The sequence below is a fragment of the Saccoglossus kowalevskii genome, chromosome 7 (assembly GCF_978046115.1).
Source record: "Saccoglossus kowalevskii chromosome 7, keSacKowa6.1, whole genome shotgun sequence".
In the NCBI taxonomy this organism is placed as follows: domain Eukaryota; kingdom Metazoa; phylum Hemichordata; class Enteropneusta; family Harrimaniidae; genus Saccoglossus; species Saccoglossus kowalevskii.
The window spans coordinates 4,506,787-4,529,578 of record NC_140647.1 but is presented as its reverse complement, the minus strand read 5'-3'; the positions used below and the strand labels follow the sequence as shown (position 1 = coordinate 4,529,578).

Sequence of the window (22,792 nt, the reverse complement as noted above, 5' to 3'; positions counted from 1 at the left end):
TGATTCATTCATTTGTGTCATTGTAAGTCTCTACGGGCGGAGACACTGGTTTACAGAACGACTTATTAATATAAAAAAAGTGATTTATATGAAATTATTAGCACTTTCTATGGAAAATCTTTCTCTTAAACTCTATCGAGATAAATAAAATTATTATCATTTCAAGAGCAATATTATGTACAGTTTATTTAGTTTATTACTTTTTTTTATTAAAGAAGAAGTACTTTTATATTATGAATGTTGATCATTAAACATTCACAGTTTGGAATGAAATTACAGTCAATGATCAGCACAGAAACTAGTTAATATACCGATCGTGATTATCTCGCGTGTCTCTTGATTGACACAACAACGTCTTTTGATGGTGGTGTATCAGTGGTGTAACTGCTCACTGAGTCAACCTTTAATAAACACACATCGCGAAATGCGTTTGTATGCCGATGGGAAAGTGTCATGTTATCCACCTAGCCCATGTAGTTGTGAAAATTTCAGTTTTGTCATGGGTGTCAGTTCCACAAGCAGAAACATAAACATTATTACGACGGAATGAGTTTAAGCTACGGGCGACACCAGCACATATTTTAATTGATTGGTCCGGACACGCAGTGTTGCACATAGACCATACGAACAAATTAATGTTTTCAGCAACGCTTGTACACCTGTTCATGGTGAATGGGTTTCAGTTTGAATTAAAGCTGGGGAGGCATTCATGGCAATCATTAATAGACATTACGTAACAACGCGCACTACATTATAACAGAGTACAGCAATTGTGGAATTATGTCCAAACACATTGACTAACACATTCTGATTGTGCGTGTAAATTTTAAGTTAGGATCAAAGCTAAATTAAGTTTTTTTTTTACCGATGGGTCGACAATGAAATTAAATAAATTTTGACACGACCACACTCTGTTAACATGGCATAATTCAGGCCAATCTTTGACATTTTCGCTACTAAATAAGTACATTTTTTTCGCTCACGTGACTTACTTTGACTTTGTTATTTGCGTAAGCACAAATTATATACTATAATAGAGCAAATTGGTTAAAGCAAAACGATCTAATGTCATAATTTCACAAGTTTGTGACGTGACGAGAGCGAGTCCACGTCTTGTACAAGTGATTAGCCATCCCCAACCAGAGACCGCATCAAATGACTGGGTTGTCTATGCAAACAGCGCCCTCGGCTATCTCTCGCGAAAAACAATGCATTTAATTTAATGTTTTATATATATATTTTCAGAACACATCCTGAGTATAGTCTATAAGAACGTCGCATCGGCAGCCAATGTCATCATGATAAACGTGTCATTAGAACGTGTCATTAGAACTCAACACAAAATATATATTACATATTTCGTATATAAGAGTACATGTATTAGTTCATCCAAGTTAATGTGTCACGGTCAAGCAGAAAATACAACGTCAAGCGTGAGACTGGTATAAAAAAATACCATGTTACAACCCTTGTACACCGACACAGAAAGGTAGCATGGGTCAATTTAAGCGGAAATTAAAATGGTGGTGTATCTATAAACGATGATTGGTTATTATGCTAGCAATGGGGCAGACGCACGGTTTCAACTAAGATAGCGATAATCTGATTTTGAAACTATCACTGTCGAGCCAAAACACCCCGTCGAGTCGAATCAGAACGCAATTGTATTACCTTCACGGTTTGCTCGAATGATCATACGAAGATAAACTCGGTGGTTGGGCCATATAACCAAATGTATTATCAATCGCCCGCACCGCAATGAAACAGCAAGTGAAACCGTTTATTGTCTATATCCATTGCATATTGCTTTCTGTTACTTCAAGATATGCGTTCCTCGCGTCCGCCATCCGGATCGCCGCAAAATGGACACATGGCAAGAATATACGGTGGTGAATAATAATAAAAAGCATTGCTTACCTGTACACCTCACAGATAGAGATACATGACGGCGACGACAGAGTAGATTGGTTTATACACACACGCAGAGGCAGACACCCAGGCACAATATACACGAGACCGGTCGTTAGATTAGTTTTTTTGTAACGTCTTAATTGACACGGTGTCGCTGTGGCTTCGTAAAACTGTAGTAAATGGCTGTTTAAAAAATAAACACAATCGGTTCGCCGCAATCACAGTACTAACCACCGAACTGAATCAGTTGTGTTCACAATTAAACACTTCGCCGCAGAGTGGATACCCCGGCGTATTTTGTCACATTTGACGGGTTTACCTCTCAGAAGCGGTAACAGTGTGTAACAGTGTCACTTACTCCATCCACTGCGGACAACGTTAATACTGCATCAGATACGTCACAACGTCGATGATCAGGTCCATCGAAGCGACACAGATTAACTATGGTGAACGTTGCGCCGCTTACACAGTACAGACACAGATATAAGTCAGCCAGTAGAGTGTAGAGTGAACCGACGAACCACTATCAACGCACTATTCCGAGATTCAAATATATATGCTTATATCCAGGATGCCGACAGGACAGTCTTATGGTGCAGAGTATCAAATAGTAGGCAGTGCAACCTAATAACAAGAAAATATTTGTATTCACCCTCTTCTACTGACTAGGATCTTAACAAAGTAAATCGAATCGGACGTAAACAGAATTGAATTTAAAAACAACTCGTTATAATAGCATTTTGCCTCTTATTTAAACTACAGGATAATTCAACGTTATGATACGAGCTCAGTGGTGACGTCATGCTCACAAACTCTTGTCAATCCTCCCTGATTGTGGAGAACATGTTGCGTTTTATGTGTTTTATAATATCAAACAGCATGGCGTTATATCCTGGGACTGGCGTGTCTAATTTAAATGCATTTAATAGCGTACCTGCGACGCTCCAAGCTAATTTAATAGTATCGCACATGAGGAGATTCCCTGCATGGCATTTTATATGTCACGTGACAAAGAGCCGCTCATACCATGGAAGGTACTAACGGTAGTTAGTACCTTCCATGCTCATACCAGGACTCCTGCAGGCATCAACTCGTTGTCCTGAAAAGTTGAAGATTAAGTTTGTGGGCCAGTGAACGCAATTTGGCTGGTACGGTCACATAGATTTGGCCAGATTTATGTCGAAAATATTAAAAAAATAGATTTCAATAATAGTGTACCCGCACATTGAGGTGGACCGGCGAGTTTAGTATCATAGGTAGCGCAAACAAGATTCCGTGTCTTTTACAATGGATCACTGATCACTTTGACGTGAAATTACATCACGAAAATTATATGTAAATTGCCACGAAGCAACAAAGGGTAGAGCCGTTCTTGTACTCATTACCGGCTGTGGACTTCTAGTCACGTCGCGAGAGTTATTATGGTATAAACACGATCTAAAAATAGAAACATGCAAATCTAGTTACACAAATATGCATTGTGATATGGCGAACTATTTTGCTTATCTCCTGGGTGTTGGGTAAATACGGTGAAACGCGACACATTGGTATTTCGTGTTGAGTCCTAATGACAGGCTGACACGTTTATGGTGTTTGCAGCTAGCGACAATAGCTGCCGACGCTGTTATAGAGTATACTCAGGATGTGTTCTGAATCGCACTGAATTTAAACTTGTGGCAAAGACCAAGTCCGAGTGGAAATATCCAGACATGATCATTGAAATGTGACGTTAACTCCGTGTACCATGCATGTTGACGATTCCACCCCTCCCAGCAAACAAACAAACAACACTACAGAGTACAATGCTAAAGATCACCTGTAGGTGACTATTCTCCCGCCAAAAATAAACATGTCTAACAAGGAATGTTTTGTCCGATCAAAACAAACTATTGCAACTGCTCAAATCTCGAGACACAATATGGGTAGTTATGGGCTTGGGTTATATTAGGTGTTTTTTTTCCTTTAGTTTGCCACAAATCATGTATTTGCATGGCCATGGCCAACATAATCTCTACAGATCGCACTGGCAATTTGCCATTGTAGATTATGTTATCGGTAATAATAATAATAATTATGCGACTATCTATCCAACATTTTGTCATGAAATACATCGATTTACGCCCTTCTAACAACGTTGTAAAATAAACTAATGGCATGAGATTAAAACGAAATCATAGTAGATGCAAATATTATTTGTGTTTGGGTGTATTTAAATGTATTCCTGTATTCTCGATCGTTAAAATTATGGAATCACAAGACACAACATTAACAAGTAATCCTAGTCAAAGTGAAACGTGTACGATTTCCAGATATCGTATGCGAAATAACAACCACTCACCTGAGATATATAGTCCTCAACACTGGCGTACGTTGAAGCCAAAGCTTAGTTGCACGTCACCAGCGAGTTATCAATCCCCGATTCATGCACTGCAGGCAGTATTCTAGGCATTCAAATAATTGCAGCGAGTCTGTAAAAAATAGATGATAACATGAGTTTATATTCAATATGACCTCTCCATTTAGTGTGGGCGGAAGAGGAGGTTGTACACTGAATGGGTGACCTTTCCCGTATTAATATCAATAATATTATAAGTTCGACGTATGTCTTTGCATACATTATGCCTCTTGGAAACTTAATCGGAGTTAGTACGGGAAATTTCGACGTGCGACCTAATATCATTTGCCAACATTTTATTAAGAATAGTAAGACAAATCTTATTAATTTTTATATTAACAAGAACATGCATAAAACATATGACGGAGTGTGTTAACGGAAATCTCCTCTGATCATATGAGTAATTGAAGTAGCTATCGTTAATAAGATATTTATAATTAGCGTTTCACTAATATTTATAAACCAACATCTAAAAATAGCTAGGTAGATTGTGTGCCTCAATTAACGCAGTAATGAACGTTGTTTTTAATAGTTCTAGTAGACATTCCTAAACACCATAGTTTGTTAACTGCTGGTTTAGCATTTAACCAGTGGTGCTAGTCTGGTGGGCACTCTCGTACGTTTACATGTAATTCCAGTATTTGAACCAACACTGGGAACCAACTACATTGTATACGCTTGACTTTCAACTGTCAATACCAGGGGGACATGGGACATCATTCTGTATGTTATTTACAGCTGTTAATCTGTTTTCCACAGTATTTTTGATCTAATAAGTGAAATTGATATGAGATTAGGCTTTACTGGGGGTACTTTTCTATGTTATATACCGTGTTCACATCTGTTTTTGTGTCAACTTACGCCGACACAACTTACATTGACGTAAGGGAAGAAAACCAGATGTAAAAAGTTACGCCGAATTAAAGGCGTTTAAAATTGTCAGAGTTTAAATTCCCTTGAAGGAGGAGGTATCAGTACCAACGTAAGTAACTATTGCGCAATAGTTTTGCCTGCTAAACACAGATGAGAACACACCAACGTGATAAGGAGGTAATACCGGTGAACATTTGCAAAGAGTGATTGAATGTGAGCACAACGTTAACAGACAACTGTATTTATGTTTATTTTATTACAACGTAAGTAAATATTGCGCAATAGTTTTGCCTGCTAAACACAGATGAGAACACACCAACGTGATAAGGAGGTAATACCGGTGAACATTTGCAAAGAGTGATTGAATGTGAGCAAAACAGACAACTGTATTTATGTTTATTTTATTTCAAAAGGCTGGCAATGTGTGTCACATTTTAAGGTAATTTATTTAAGTTGTTATATTGACCTGTATGCTGATTGGTGATACACTTTCAAAACATTTACATGGCTCAAAATTGCCAGTTATTATTGTTTGATTACGCCGGCGTAACTTTTTCTATTGTGAACATGGCGATTGACACTACGGCCCTAACCGAATTGTATATCTCTGACTCGAATTATTTCACGGTTTGGATGCCAGGTTTTGTTTAAAATAAACAAAACCACTAAACTGGTGTAAAAAATACTAATAGATAAATACAACTCATAATATCATATGACACGTGTTCAGTGACTGAGTTCACGTGAAACTGATCTAGCAGTGCAAGGAGTTTTATTTTCGTTGAATGTTATTTTATATTCGGGGGTCGCGGTATACACAATTTCCGAGAGTGCCTCGGGTAATGAATTTTATTTATTTGGGTAAATGTCTTGGACAATACTCCCACGACGTGTCGGCTGGCCACGGGTGATCAGAATAAAACACAACAAGAACAGATCTTAATAATAATGGCCAATATCACGGGAGTCGTTCTTACCGTGGTCGAACTAATTGTCAACTGTCAACATTTCTCATAGAAGAGGATATATTTAATTATTACAATTTCACGAAGGATAATCAAATACAAGCAAGTATACATTAGATATAATTAGATAGTTTGCACAATTCAGACCAAATGTCGAATTAGAATATTTTTCTACATGGTATTTTTCGGAGAATATGTTGTCCAATAAGAGCTTCCGCTGTGCCAACCGTATCATATAAATCATACATCATACAAATCAGCGGACACTCGGTCTGATGAATTAAACAACGCTACACCGTAATGCTTAAACATTCACGGGAAAAGACTATTGAAAGCTTGTCAAATTAAATAATATATTTCAATCTCGTTTGATCGTGATATCCAATTTAAAAATTATTACTACTAGTATACAGCTAAAATTGCAATGTTGGCAACACACCAAGGGAGCTGATGTCGGGTAGGCAATGGAACCGATCTCGTCGCTAAGCCTCCTGGGAAATATCCCTGTAGTTGACGGTGCGATGGTATGTCACGACGCATCCAAGCAATGTAGCTGTTTTGCATATTATAATTTTGAGATTTTGAATTTGAACACATTTCCAAGGTTCCCCAAATGTACTGGGAATTGCATGACACACAACACTCGCGTCGCACCCGAGTGGCATTGCTCCGATCGTGACGTTATTCTCTGAGTTGAATTCTGGAGATTGGCTATATATGATTAACCCACTTCCCGTAGAATCGACACGACATAACAGCTTGCAAACACGTGTTTGTAAGAATGATTCACAAATTCAAATTGAAACACGATCGCGCCATGTAATGCCCCTCCATGACCTGTCTGTGGGGATCATATTTGTATACATTCGTATTTCATTTCGATTTGAGCAATTCTCTAATAATTAAAACAGTATTACATAATAGCGAGGTATACGAAAATATTACGGTTTGTTACATCACATTTATATACATGAAATTACGACATATCTGGGCATTTCATAGATATGGATAATGACAGTGTGTTAATGCAATTCCAAAAATCTGTCACAAATAACAACAGTGTCACACTTCTTGTTTGACCCTCTGGTAGAAAGGCAGTATTGTCTAATAGATTATCCAGGATAAATAAATAATATTGTTATTTTACGCTGATATATAGAACAGTGGATTATGCAAACTAATATGTCTGGTTATATTCCACGCAACTGCGCATGCGCTGTGGATCATTTGTACGTACTAATAATTTGTGCATGCGCATTTGAATACTGCACCATTTCCGGAACTCTATACTGTGCTGCAAAATACATATGCCATTAACAACACCATATGAATATAGACGCAGTAATGAACACACATGGGGTAACTACCTCATATATACTCTACACTGGTGACATGGAGGGTAACATTTATCGGCTTGAAAGCGCTGTCACCGTTGACCTATAAAAAGAATGCTAGAGTGTAGGCCACGAGTGTTGACATGCGAAAATTTACTTCGTATACAAAATGTAATAATGATGACGATAAATTGAGAAACAATTACAACACGAGGAATTCGAACGACGTGAAGTTATTTGGCAGCAACACTTGTCCAATATTGCTCAATATATGCGAATAATCTCTGCGGACACATCTATCACTAAAAGTAAACTCACTCAACTTATTAAACGATCGATGACGGCGCGGTCATTAGTGGAAATTGTAGGCCACGTTTCAAAATGATACTGTACACGCTGCATGACTCTTGATGGGAGATATACATTGCGTGTGATGTGCCAGACACCTGGTACTATGCATTGCTATTAATGTCAAATTTATTTTTTGCTTATGCTATATATAAAAAATAACCGTGCCATTTATGATCCGAAAGCAGAGTAAATCGGTATCTAGATTACATGCCACATCCTTTAAGCCATGTTGACTATTGAACAGATAGAATAACGAGTTTGACTGAAAGAAGATGTTTTTCCTATTAATTGAGCAGGCTACGCGTTGTGTGAAAATGCTTGTTAAAGCTGATTGATGAGTTATGCTTCTTAATATAAACCGCGAGTGAAACGAGAAATGTATCATGATTCCGGTGCGTGTAGGAGTCAAATTACGCTTGCGGGAGAGTTTCTAAAATTACATTGTACACTGTATGCAACAGATTGTCATACTTGCCTTCCGTCTCGGATGAGAACGCCCACAACACGACAGTGAACGTGCGTGTGACGTATATTCGACTTAACTATGTACAATAAGAAGGCATGCATGATAAGCTATTTCGATTTGTCGCCTAGATTGTCTTTCCACAATTTCAAATAAATCAGACAATCAATAAAAAGATAGATGACACTGCTAGGGGCTAATATCAATTTTGATTTCAACTCAGAAAGTTTACGATTTGGTCTTTTCCGGAAAAATAAACTAGTTAATAAGTTAATAGTGAATAAGTCTATATCAATGATTATCGTCCCCAAGTGAATGTTATTGGCCGAGGCATTCGGCTTCGGCCAATAGACAAATAGTCGTCTAGATCTCGTTGAGAACGAGAGAGCAATGGGACTTGTTTGTTTCTTTCCTCATATAGAGTTCCAATTTTCCAGTCATTGCGTCCGTTACTGATGTAACCATGGTATTAAGAACAGCAGACGCGAAGACAGGAAAAGGGACCACTATTTGAGGGACAAAACCAAGTCTCATGGCTTTCTCGCCTCGTTCTAAATAATCTGTGTCTAGGTTTGTCTGACAGCCGAGTGAAAGTTGCATATTTGCACAAAAGTATCAATAAAAATATTAATGTTGAGGGCATTAGAGGGCACGAGAGAACATGATCAATCTAACAATCAAAATATAAAAAGATACTCTTAAATGTAGTACGGTCAATGGTCCCCCTAAGATGCACTCTTTATGCCGGACGCGATCAACTTTCTTTGACATAAATTCCTTGCACCGTATTTTTTAAAAATTGTGGCCATGCATACGTGATAGTACGTAGTAATATTACACAGTGTAATTTCATATTTAAAACTCATTTAATCAAACTAGGAATTATTTTTATACTGCATTAATGCAATATCCTCGGGTTTCATTACTGGCATGCGTTGCCCACAGACCTTGGCACAGCGCGCCGTTTGGGCTAGTCTAGATAATTCAAATTTCATAGTGAAATAACAGTACTAAGTAATATTGTCACTCATACGATGTCACGTGTTAGCTTAGCTAATCAATTCAAATTTCATCTCCAATTACACATATCGATCACGACGTCCTGTAACAGATCACAATGCATTGGGCAAATATTGAGCTCCTCCAAGTAACGAGCTTTCGATGAAAAAATTCTGATAAGATGATTTCTGTGCAAGCATTCTATCTTGAGAAACTAACCGAAACGACTATCATATGTGATTTGTTATGTGACGCGTAGATTAATACGTTACTCAGGCTAGATTCCCAGCAAATTTATAGAGTAATAAAAAAACACATTTCATTTCGTGATCACTCGCAAATAACCTGAAAAATAGAGTGAAGCCGTCAAAGTTGTTGTTTTTTTCAAAAAGAGGGAAAATGTCAATATTAAGAGGGAAAGTAGAGCTAATTAAGATACGGCTTACATTATTAGCTGGAATATTAGCCGGACTCGGTTATCTCGTATAGTCGAAAGTAATGAAAACTCGGCAGTAATGCACTGCTAGGTTAAATTACCTGTCAACAAATGCTCATTGTGAACAAATATGATATTTTGTATAGGAAATTAAAGCTAAAATATTAATATATATATATATCATTAAATATCGCAGATTTCACTTAATTGGTAAAAATATTGCGTGTACTTTGACTGGCAATTTAAATGGACCTCGGAAGTCTTCAGAATCGCTGAGTTGCAACTTAAGAAATATGGGCCGTTTATCACGCACGCATTGTACTCGTCAACTCCACTGTGAACATCACTATACGAATAAGCGAACGGTTCGCTGAGTGGACGCAAACCCGGCGACGCGCATATAATAGGAGCTCCGGTTTGGAAATGTCAATGAATGTCGTACATCTAGTGGAAACGTGATGTGTGTATTGTTTAAAGACAGGAGTTGTAATTACTAATGATATATATGGCGATAAATCGATGGTAGCCGCCCGTCATCACCTGCATTCGCTAATAGCTATCGATACACCTGATAATGTTACACGGACACTTGTAATTACAAGAATAAACGGGAGTTTCGTTATGATCACCAACATACTGTAAAATGGATAAGTGAAATTAAAAATAGCGAACATAGCGCAGTATTTCACAATTGCTGACAAAAACAATGATGCAAGGGTCTTGGGAATACCTCATACAAATAACGCATAGTTCCACGCATAAACGAATGAGGAGCTGTCATGTTTTTAGATGATATAACAGAAATCGTAACACACCTTGACACAATTAATGAATCATTTCCTAATTATTCCCTATATACAAAGTTTAACATCGCAACAATTAATGTATAGCATGGGAAATTATGTAATTCAACAACATCGCCAGAAGTTGAAATGACTACATGTAGGATGCATACTAAACATGAAACGCGACTCACTTATACTACATGGCATATGCGTTTCTTGTTTCTTGTCTATACGTCAACTGCATTGACAGGTAACACTATAAGAACAGAGTAAACGCCTCGAGTGAAGGCAAGTCATACAAACCCGACACTCTCTCTACTTTACAGGTGATTTGAAATGTTCAACGGTTCACACTAGTCAGTCGCACTCGAACACTGTAAAATATTATATTTTTACCTAGTATGTATTGACGAATCGTCGCCATGACGAATATGATCAGTTGATGTCCACAGATGAAGTGAAGTGTAGAGCCCAGCATAATGTATGTTAATATTATTGAGTCTATAAGATTTCATCTACCGTCGTAAGCAAATACAGTACTATGGAGAAAACCATTAGCGCGTTGACAGCTGACGGGAAGTCATGTTTTTGCAATTTTGGAATGAATAACCAGTGCTGATCCTATTAATTTCGACGACATTAATCATTATTTTTTTATACACTTTGCTGCCAGCAGTAATCCTGTTGTCAACGCCTATTTCACTTATTTACTGAAATACACGGACAGGGGCAAAGGGTCATTTTTAAAAGACTACATTTTGATTCGTGACATAGTACGTGTTATTAATTATCATTTTCCTTTTTGTACTGTTATTAAAAATATAAAGTCGATGTTAAGGATTGACAGTGACGTGTCGAAGGTAGTAGTTACATCCACGAAAATGGAAATCAATGACACTCCTTCGTGCAGGTGAAATGTATATGCAAATTAGTTTATCAATGTACAAACAGTAACAGATCGTTGCATATCATTCACAATGTTTAAGTTACTAGATATATATATATCTAATTGCATCACGTAGGTTAAATTGGTGGATTATTCGGAATTTTGTTTGTGAAACTTTAGTACATTCAGATCGAAAAATGTATAAGACACAGTTATGCAAGCATGATTGCCCCCTCCCCAAAAAATATAACATCAATTAAAAATATTCAATTAAACCTGAACTTCAGAGATTTTAATTAATATAATGCTAGTCTTTTGTTTTACAACAGAAGAACAGCTAGATAAGTGACGAAATGGTGAAGATTATATAGCATGAAAGGATGTTATGAACACACTTCATATTTTTTTGAATAATAGGGTATTTTGACGCATTCTACTACGACTAGGCACGTTTACTACAATTTGATACACGTCTATCAGAGCTAAGCTGGCTATTGAGTTATATTTCAATTAACGACAGGCTAAGTTTGATGCCCCCAACTGTTACGGTGCAATGATCAAGGTGAAAGGTGAATGTCTATATCTATATTCAGTTATAAACATAATTTGAAATGGTAAGATGGATTTTTTTGTACTTGGTAAAACACACCACGTCAAAAGAGGCTTGCTTAAATTATAGCAGTGGTTTAATATATATTTAAATTTTGACCAAGAAGTGAACAGAATTGATGCCTTAACAACTTAATAGCTTTCTGTGTACTTACTGATATAAATACTACATATACAATATTATGTCAGTAACAAGAATTCCACATTAATACTATGAAGTACTCAATGATAACAATAACTTATGTAAGATGTTATCATATTTGAATAACACGTGAATAAAAACGCAATTTAAATTAACTTGCTGAAATGAGTGAAAGTTGATTGATATACAGACATGTGAAAAGAATCACGTTAGGGCCAGTTTTGTTTTGTGCTGATAAATGACAATATTTCAGTGCCCACGGGTAAAATTATAATTACATACGTAAAACGTAATTATTGGCAGTAATTGGTATTGATAGAATGCAACCGACATTGCTGCGCGTGTGCCACGTTGTCTTAATTGATATTTCAGACACATGCCGACAAGTAAGGTCATTCATGGACATTTGATAATATACATAAGGGAGAATTTGGGTTCGGGTAATTCACGAATCAATAAATCAACCAATTACTGTTTAACTAATCCAAGATGAAATTACATACACTGCAATGACTATTTGTTTAAAGTTGTGCATAACCACCATTTTTAATATATTTTTTTCTATAGGTATTCTTTTAACAATGTTTTTCAAGCTCACAATAAGCTTTGCACAATACGGACACCTAACCTACTCCCATCTCTAGCTCTAATTCTACCCTAGTATTGCCTAATCCTAAATTATTATAACGTGGGTCATATGTAATTGAAAAACTAATTTACACCAATGTCCCACTATTAATTAATTAAATATATATATTTATTAGCTTTTTTCTAGAGTCATGCTATACACTTGCAAAAGCATTATTAAAAGTAAAAAAAAATACTATTAATGAAAGTTTGTAAACGTCAGGAGAATCGAATATTCTCGTTGCCAACTACCTCAATCTTCACGAAATAATTTTTGCTTGATAATTTAACTTTACCATCGAGCAATTGATATGCTATTGTAGGAATTCTGTCGATACAAATTAAAATGGACATCAGTAATGCTACATGCAGCTATAACCTTTACGACCCCGTGTTGCGGGAGAGCCTAGCACATGTGCGCTAGTGTACGGCATTTATACGGGACCGGAGGGATGAACTATAACATGTGAGTAACTATGTAGATCAAGCCTCAACCATTTAAATGACCATAAAACACAATCATTGACGATGATTTATCGTTTATTCCGTAATTCTTATTTTACCACTGCTTCAGGCGACTGAGCATTTCGACGAATTGTTTTTTTTTATTTCAAAATCGGTATACAAGTGCTAAAGATTTAATAGAAGGGAAACGTTTTGTTTGGAATACTAAACTTGTTAGAAGGGAATGTGTTCGGAAACAGCTCATAAAATACGACCTATAATACATCAATACACCAACGTAGGGGAATAGTGACGTCATATGTTGACGGCTGCTAAGGGGACTGTGCGTTATTTGACTTATATGCATTATGATCTGTATCATGAGCATATAGAAACAGCATTGCACGAGTAGTGTAATCTGCTTATATGACGTCTTACTCTGATAAAAAACAAGGTTAATGACACGAAAATAAATAAAAATTATGCACAGTGTTACGTGGACCAGCAAGGGGTTCACTGATTAAATGTGAATGGGTGGATGTTAACAAATTACCTCCACGGAGTGCGGACTTGGCAAGCCAGTGGCGTTACCATATCAATTTGTTTAAATCGCAACTCAAACATTTACATACGCTTGTTGCAAGGTTTAGATTTGAAACATTTTACCCGAAACATTTGAAAAATAAGCATGTGAAGATGCATATCGAATGAGTCACGGACTCTTAAACGAGGACATGTATGTCGGAATTAGAGAAGAGACCATGACCCGCCGTCGCGATTACAGTCATCACCAATATTCAATTATGAAAAGTACATGTCACCAAAACCCAACATTTCACAAATGACACCGTATTATTGAAAATGACAACAATGCTAAGATTACAGACAGTAAAAAAGTGGAAATGGGCTCTACAACGTACATATTTAAGTAGTCGAAGTGCCGATGCCGATTGATCATTCGTGTCTATAACGTTCAATAATTCATTCAAGATTTCCTATATGAAATATCATTTTGTGTTCAAGTTAACATCAATGGTGATGTGATCGTTTGTTATTCTCTTAAACAGTTTTGTAGAGTTGATCGATCATTGCAGAAAACATGCATTACAAATATCGTTCATGTGTTTTCAGCATCTAATCGAACCCGTTGGTTAAGGAAGACAGCACGATGATTGTTGACGAATCAATCGAGTCGAACTAACGTGAGTAGTACTAGTGTAAATAGTCGTTATGGGAGCATTACGATCTGAAATGATTCTCTGACGTTTCACGCAGGTGACACATTTTACGAGATACAAAAGACATGTTTGCTAGTGTTTGTGGTCCATGTGTTTACCGCAGTTAATTACGGTCTACAATTGGTTCGCGGCAGTGAACAACAGGCGGTGGCGGGTGATTTGAAGAGCCTACCGACCTCTCATTACGTGTCAGTTTCGTGACAGCCTCCTGAATTTGTGGACTCATCCGTAGTCACACATGTTCAACTTCACGCACTCCTAACAAACTGAATACTTGTCACAACCCATATTCATTGTACTCAGTCTAATAGTCAGGTAATTAATCAGTAGAGAGAAGAAAATTCTAAAGACCAATTAAATTGGAAAATTAGAAATAATTGTCTAGGTACTGACAAATTGACTGTGTGAATGACTTCACTGGCCGTAATAATACTGGTAAGCTGTACTGGTATACTATGATCTGGTTCCACTCGCCTGTTCTGTTGGAATGTAGAAAGTTTCGCCCACCCACATGATTATCGATTGACTTCTTGCCGTTACACCTCATAAACGTATTTATAAAAAAATGTAAATACTGATCTTCTCATTCAGATTATAACATGTAATAGTGATTGACTCGAGAGCTATACATTGGTAATTCGATGATATTGAACTCCGTAGTAAAAAATAACACAAAAAACAACAACAATGAAATATATTAACTAGAACTAACAATGCGGTCACGATACCATTTCTAGATTGGTCAATTTGCATACTATCATCCGTTTCGATTTATAAAAATTCATATTTATAAAATATTTATAACGACCCTAGCTTTATTCCCTTAACTGCATATATATTTATATATTGTGATGATTTCAAAAAACAACTATAGCAATAGGGCGATAGGTTATGAAATCGAACCAGAACGCTCTACGAGGTCTTGACTACGCACTCACAAATTACGATCTCTTCTATGGTTATTAGTTTTTAGAAGCTGCGAAATGGATACATGGGATAAACAAAATATCAAATTTGCAACCCTCAAATATCAGATTTATTAAACTGGTGTATTACAAACCAGCTGAGGTCGATGCGACGGCGTACTGTTTTACTTTTCGGTTTCCTTCTAATAACCTTATTATTATACATCTTTCCCCCCAAGGATATATCATGGGTATGCCGAAATCCAAAACGTTCAGAACAGATTCAGAAAACTTCTTTGTGTTGGGTCCAGTCAACCCCTGGGGCAGCCATGTTTTTTTATTATTAGAGGACGCTTACGCGCGTAATCGTTCCATATTTGGAATTAGCGTTTTCTAATATGGTACGATGAAAATACCCAGTGCAACACCGCAAAATTACGGCACGCTGATATCATCATGAAATAAACAAATCTGTTGACAAATGGTGGACGTAACTTCCTTGGCTGTAAAAAGTTCTTTCCACCGTACTGTTGACCAGCGCCTGGTCCGTCAATGACAGATTGTACGGCAGAGCCGTAAATCAAATTGGATGACAGTGCATTTAATCAGATTGGACGGCAGTGCCTTTAATCGGCTTAACCAGGTGCAGCAACCAAACATTTTTTTTTTCAAATATGATAATTGGTTACGAACAATGTGCTTGATTTGCTAGTTGAATTTTCTTCATATCATGGAACTAAGGAATTTCCCATACTCAAACACAACATTTGATGACCCTCCAACCAGGCTTCCTATCTGTGCCCTCCGTCTGTCTCACTATATCCCCTTTTCTGGAGACTGGCATTGTTACCTTTCACCGTATTGCATTTATAACACCTGACCTCGATATGTTCCCCGTCCTGTACAAAATACAACACATACCCATTTAAAGCTACAAAAAATATTCTCCTGCCCTCAAGAAATTACAAAATGCTTTGTCGTTCCTGTGACGTTGCAGTTTGTGTACGCACTCTCTTAATGTTAGTAGTGTGTCTAGACTACTGATTCAGAACAGAATTTCAGAAAACCATGGCAACTACTCGAATTATCTGAAATTTCCGGGAAAAATAAAGAAAAAAAACGACCCACTCCGTTCATTTGCGTGCGGCTTCCTTTGCATTTTCCAAGAGACCAAATACTCCGTCACGACTGATGCTTTCTACCTCTCGAAACCCCACATTAAGAGGAATGAAGGCAAGGTAATACCTCTAGGGAACTGAGCGATTCTTAGAGTACTATCTAATGACGATACGAACCATGTAACAGGAAACAACCGCACTTGAATTTAAAGTTTCGTACCTACTTGAAAAGCAATCATACGGAATCGCAATACATGTTAAGTGAAAGACGTCGTTGTTATGAATACCGTAGTCCGCACCAACCTGCCGTTGTTATGAATACCGTAGTCCGCACCAACCTGCCGTTGTTATGAATACCGTAGTCCGCACCAACCTGCCGTTGTTATGAATACCGTAGTCCGCACCAACCTGCCGTTGTTATGAATACCGTAGTCCGCACCAACCTGCCGTTGTTATGAATACCGTAGTCCGCACCAACCTGTCGTTGTTATGCATACCGTAGTCCGCACCAACCTGCCGTTGTTATGAATACCGTAGTCCGCACCAACCTGTCGTTGTTATGCATACCGTAGTCCGCACCAACCTGCCGTTGTTATGAATACCGTAGTCCGCACCAACCTGCCGTTGTTATGAATACCGTAGTCCGCACCAACCTGTCGTTGTTATGCATACCGTAGTCCGCACCAACCTGCCGTTGTTATGAATACCGTAGTCCGCACCAACCTGTCGTTGTTATGCATACCGTAGTCCGCACCAACCTGCCGTTGTTATGAATACCGTAGTCCGCACCAACCTGTCGTTGTTATGCATACCGTAGTCCGCACCAACCTGTCGTTGTTATGCATACCGTAGTCCGCACCAACCTGCCGTTGTTATGAATACCGTAGTCCGCACCAACCTGTCGTTGTTATGCATACCGTAGTCCGCACCAACCTGCCGTTGTTATGAATACCGTAGTCCGCACCAACCTGCCGTTGTTATGAATACCGTAGTCCGCACCAACCTGTCGTTGTTATGCATACCGTAGTCCGCACCAACCTGCCGTTGTTATGAATACCGTAGTCCGCACCAACCTGCCGTTGTTATGAATACCGTAGTCCGCACCAACCTGCCGTTGTTATGAATACCGTAGTCCGCACCAACCTGCCGTTGTTATGAATACCGTAGTCCGCACCAACCTGCCGTTGTTATGAATACCGTAGTCCGCACCAACCTGCCGTTGTTATGAATACCGTAGTCCGCACCAACCTGCCGTTGTTATGAATACCGTAGTCCGCACCAACCTGCCGTTGTTATGAATACCGTAGTCCGCACCAACCTGCCGTGGTTATGAATACCGTAGTCCGCACCAACCTGCCGTTGTTATGAATACCGTAGTCCGCACCAACCTGCCGTTGTTATGAATACCGTAGTCCGCACCAACCTGCCGTTGTTATGAATACCGTAGTCCGCACCAACCTGCCGTTGTTATGCAATACCGTAGTCCGCACCAACCTGCCGTTGTTATGAATACCGTAGTCCGCACCAACCTGCCGTTGTTATGAATACCGTAGTCCGCACCAACCTGCCGTTGTTATGAATACCGTAGTCCGCACCAACCTGCCGTTGTTATGCAATACCGTAGTCCGCACCAACCTGCCGTTGTTATGAATACCGTAGTCCGCACCAACCTGCCGTTGTTATGAATACCGTAGTCCGCACCAACCTGCCGTTGTTATGAATACCGTAGTCCGCACCAACCTGCCGTTGTTATGAATACCGTAGTCCGCACCAACCTGCCGTTGTTATGAATACCGTAGTCCGCACCAACCTGCCGTTGTTATGAATACCGTAGTCCGCACCAACCTGCCGTTGTTATGAATACCGTAGTCCGCACCAACCTGCCGTTGTTATGAATACCGTAGTCCGCACCAACCTGCCGTTGTTATGAATACCGTAGTCCGCACCAACCTGCCGTTGTTATGAATACCGTAGTCCGCACCAACCTGCCGTTGTTATGAATACCGTAGTCCGCACCAACCTGCCGTTGTTATGAATACCGTAGTCCGCACCAACCTGCCGTTGTTATGAATACCGTAGTCCGCACCAACCTGCCGTTGTTATGCAATACCGTAGTCCGCACCAACCTGCCGTTGTTATGCAATACCGTAGTCCGCACCAACCTGCCGTTGTTATGAATACCGTAGTCCGCACCAACCTGCCGTTGTTATGCAATACCGTAGTCCGCACCAACCTGCCGTTGTTATGAATACCGTAGTCCGCACCAACCTGCCGTTGTTATGAATACCGTAGTCCGCACCAACCTGCCGTTGTTATGAATACCGTAGTCCGCACCAACCTGCCGTTGTTATGAATACCGTAGTCCGCACCAACCTGCCGTTGTTATGAATACCGTAGTCCGCACCAACCTGCCGTTGTTATGAATACCGTAGTCCGCACCAACCTGCCGTTGTTATGAATACCGTAGTCCGCACCAACCTGCCGTTGTTATGAATACCGTAGTCCGCACCAACCTGCCGTTGTTATGAATACCGTAGTCCGCACCAACCTGCCGTTGTTATGAATACCGTAGTCCGCACCAACCTGCCGTTGTTATGAATACCGTAGTCCGCACCAACCTGCCGTTGTTATGAATACCGTAGTCCGCACCAACCTGCCGTTGTTATGCAATACCGTAGTCCGCACCAACCTGCCGTTGTTATGAATACCGTAGTCCGCACCAACCTGCCGTTGTTATGAATACCGTAGTCCGCACCAACCTGCCGTTGTTATGCAATACCGTAGTCCGCACCAACCTGCCGTTGTTATGAATACCGTAGTCCGCACCAACCTGCCGTTGTTATGAATACCGTAGTCCGCACCAACCTGCCGTTGTTATGCAATACCGTAGTCCGCACCAACCTGCCGTTGTTATGAATACCGTAGTCCGCACCAACCTGCCGTTGTTATGAATACCGTAGTCCGCACCAACCTGCCGTTGTTATGAATACCGTAGTCCGCACCAACCTGCCGTTGTTATGCAATACCGTAGTCCGCACCAACCTGCCGTTGTTATGCAATACCGTAGTCCGCACCAACCTGCCGTTGTTATGCAATACCGTAGTCCGCACCAACCTGCCGTTGTTATGCAATACCGTAGTCCGCACCAACCTGCCGTTGTTATGAATACCGTAGTCCGCACCAACCTGCCGTTGTTATGAATACCGTAGTCCGCACCAACCTGCCGTTGTTATGCAATACCGTAGTCCGCACCAACCTGCCGTTGTTATGAATACCGTAGTCCGCACCAACCTGCCGTTGTTATGAATACCGTAGTCCGCACCAACCTGCCGTTGTTATGCAATACCGTAGTCCGCACCAACCTGCCGTTGTTATGCAATACCGTAGTCCGCACCAACCTGCCGTTGTTATGAATACCGTAGTCCGCACCAACCTGCCGTTGTTATGAATACCGTAGTCCGCACCAACCTGCCGTTGTTATGAATACCGTAGTCCGCACCAACCTGCCGTTGTTATGAATACCGTAGTCCGCACCAACCTGCCGTTGTTATGCAATACCGTAGTCCGCACCAACCTGCCGTTGTTATGCAATACCTCAGCGGCGGATAATAACGATAATGATGACACACGCATGATTCACTAGGCTATCGTGATACCAATCATATTTGTGCCACAAAACCCTTCTGGCTATTAAAAGGGATGTGTTACTAAACTCATTAGAATTAGTCGGTGTACTAGTTCATGCGCTGAGACTCATTTCAGTGTGCAATCAGCAGGAAAACCGAGAACGTTGGTTCTGTTTGTCGGTGGTGATTTTCAATGTATTTACTAATTGGACTTTGTTAACGTGTTCATCCGGGCTTATCATGACCATGAAGTCAAAACGGACAAATTCAATGACCATATATTATTGATTGGAATTGAATTTTATAGAATCCACGGTGTTTCATTGGAATCACGCAAATGGCAACATTCAATACGTGACTTTAATGGCATATAATATTCGCCTCATTTAGGTTAAAGCCAACCATCTTATGTGCATTCACAGTGATGCATATTCGGTTATCGTTCAGCCTACTTTTCTTTACAATTTCTTTCTTTCTGTCATAAATGAGTTCCAGATTACAATTCAACCATCGGGCTAAATATTATTTTCATAACTATATAATATTAGGGAAAAATGAACGTGCGCCAAAAATGGATTACTGTAACAGATGCTCTAAACGGAAAATAGTACATGTACACATGTTTAAGTGTATGGTAAATATAAAAATTCAAATATGCGGATTTATCTCGTATAAATCCGCATATTTGAATTTTTATTCTTATCGATCTGCAGTTTTCAGCTTTCCTGGAACATTTCCAGAGTGTCTTAAACGAATCATCTGATTGTGCGTCGACGAGCTCCACCAATCTCCACCAATCGCAATAACATTAACTTCAGGGCAAGGATGAAAAACCAAATTTAAAGTGGTTAGCAACAGACAAGAGATGACTATGGTACATAGCAATACTCTTGAAATAATCACTTGATACAAGTTTGATAGACACTTGATACAAAATAATGCGAAGCTCACGTGGGATTAGTCACGTGGAATAGGTTTGATTGACAGTTCCCATAGAATAACAAGTTATTCTCGAAATAGTTGATAGTTTCCATAGGGTATAAACGAACTGCTTTTGGAACATCATGTTATCAAACGAGGGAATTGAATGGCCACTACAGATACAACCAATAACAGAAACGCAAATAGATGACGTCACGTCCGTCTAATGAAACTAATTTGCCTTGCATATCACTGAAAGGGGACAAAACAACGGTATCACAAGGGAAATATCAGTATTCTACTACTTTGTAGAGGTAAGCCGGAAAAAGCAACAAAATACTCAAGATTTTGACCTGTGTGGCATGTTGGCGCGTAGGCTCTGGTCGTTTACGAGCGTTCTCCATGAAATACAAGACACGGTGGTCGACAGGAGACCACTTTACTCTGACTGTAATTGGGAAATTTTGTTTCTGTAATGAGATTCTGTATCTACTCAAGTCCGTAAAGAAAAGCCCCTACAATACATTACTTTAAGAATCATATAGGCAAATGAACGTGTATCGGCAATTATAGAATAATACAAATGTGGAAAAAAATAGAAAGCACTGGTACTGTACAGTACTGTGCTGTATACATTATTGTACTTTGTATGTGCTATGCTGCGCTGTGCTTTACTGCACTGCGCTGAGTTGTATTTTGCTATGGCTCTGGTGTACTGTGCTTTTTTTTTACTGTTTACCTTATTGTGGTTTATGTTTTGCGCTGCGCTGTATTTTGCTGTGCTTCTCTGTGTACAGTAATGTACCTTATGCGTGCTGTACTGTACTGCGCTGTGCATTGCTCTGCTTTTCTGTGCACCTAATTATAGTTTATAATATGCGTTGCTGTGTGCATTGTGCTTCGCTGTATTTTGATGTACTTTTCTGTGCACGGTATTGTACTTTATGCGTACATTGCTGTACTGCACTGTGCATTGCTGTACTGCACTGTGCATTGCTGCGCTATACTGTGTTTTGATGTACTTTTCTGTGCACGGTATTGTACTTTATGCGTACATTGCTGCGCTATACTGTGCATTGCTGCGCTATACTGTGTTTTGCTGTACTTTTCTGTGCACGGTATTGTACTTTATGCGTACATTGCTGTACTGCACTGTGCATTGCTGTACTGCACTGTGCATTGCTGCGCTATACTGTGTTTTGATGTACTTTTCTGTGCACGATATTGTACTTTATGCGTACATTGCTGCGCTATACTGTGCATTGCTGCGCTATACTGTGTTTTGATGTACTTTTCTGTGCACGGTATTGTACTTTATGCGTACATTGCTGCGCTATACTGTGCATTGCTGCGCTATACTGTGTTTTGCTGTACTTTTCTGTGCACGGTATTGTACTTTATGCGTACATTGCTGCGCTATACTGTGTTTTGCTGCGCTATACTGTGTTTTGCTGTACTTTTCTGTGCACGGTATTGTACTTTATGCGTACATTGCTGTACTGCACTGTGCATTGCTGCGCTATACTGTGTTTTGCTGTACTTTTCTGTGCACGGTATTGTACTTTATGCGTACATTGCTGTACTGCACTGTGCATTGCTGCGCTATACTGTGTTTTGATGTACTTTTCTGTGCACGGTATTGTACTTTATGCGTACATTGCTGCGCTATACTGTGTTTTGCTGCGCTATACTGTGTTTTGCTGTACTTTTCTGTGCACGGTATTGTACTTTATGCGTACATTGCTGTACTGCACTGTGCATTGC

General features: G+C 39.5%; 1 protein-coding gene across 4 annotated transcripts in view; it reads right to left on the bottom strand.

Moving 5' to 3' along the window:
- LOC100375825 (calcitonin gene-related peptide type 1 receptor-like) overlaps window positions 1–22,792 on the bottom strand; it is a 117,771-nt gene that overhangs the window by 40,881 nt on the left and 54,098 nt on the right. For all 4 annotated transcript variants that reach the window (XM_085500979.1, XM_085500978.1, XM_085500980.1 and 1 more), the window contains exons 2-3: window positions 4,250–4,379; window positions 1,918–2,535 (exon numbers count right to left, since the gene is read on the bottom strand). The gene's annotated coding sequence lies outside the window, so the exon portion shown is untranslated. The remainder of the gene's footprint in view (window positions 1–1,917; window positions 2,536–4,249; window positions 4,380–22,792) is intronic.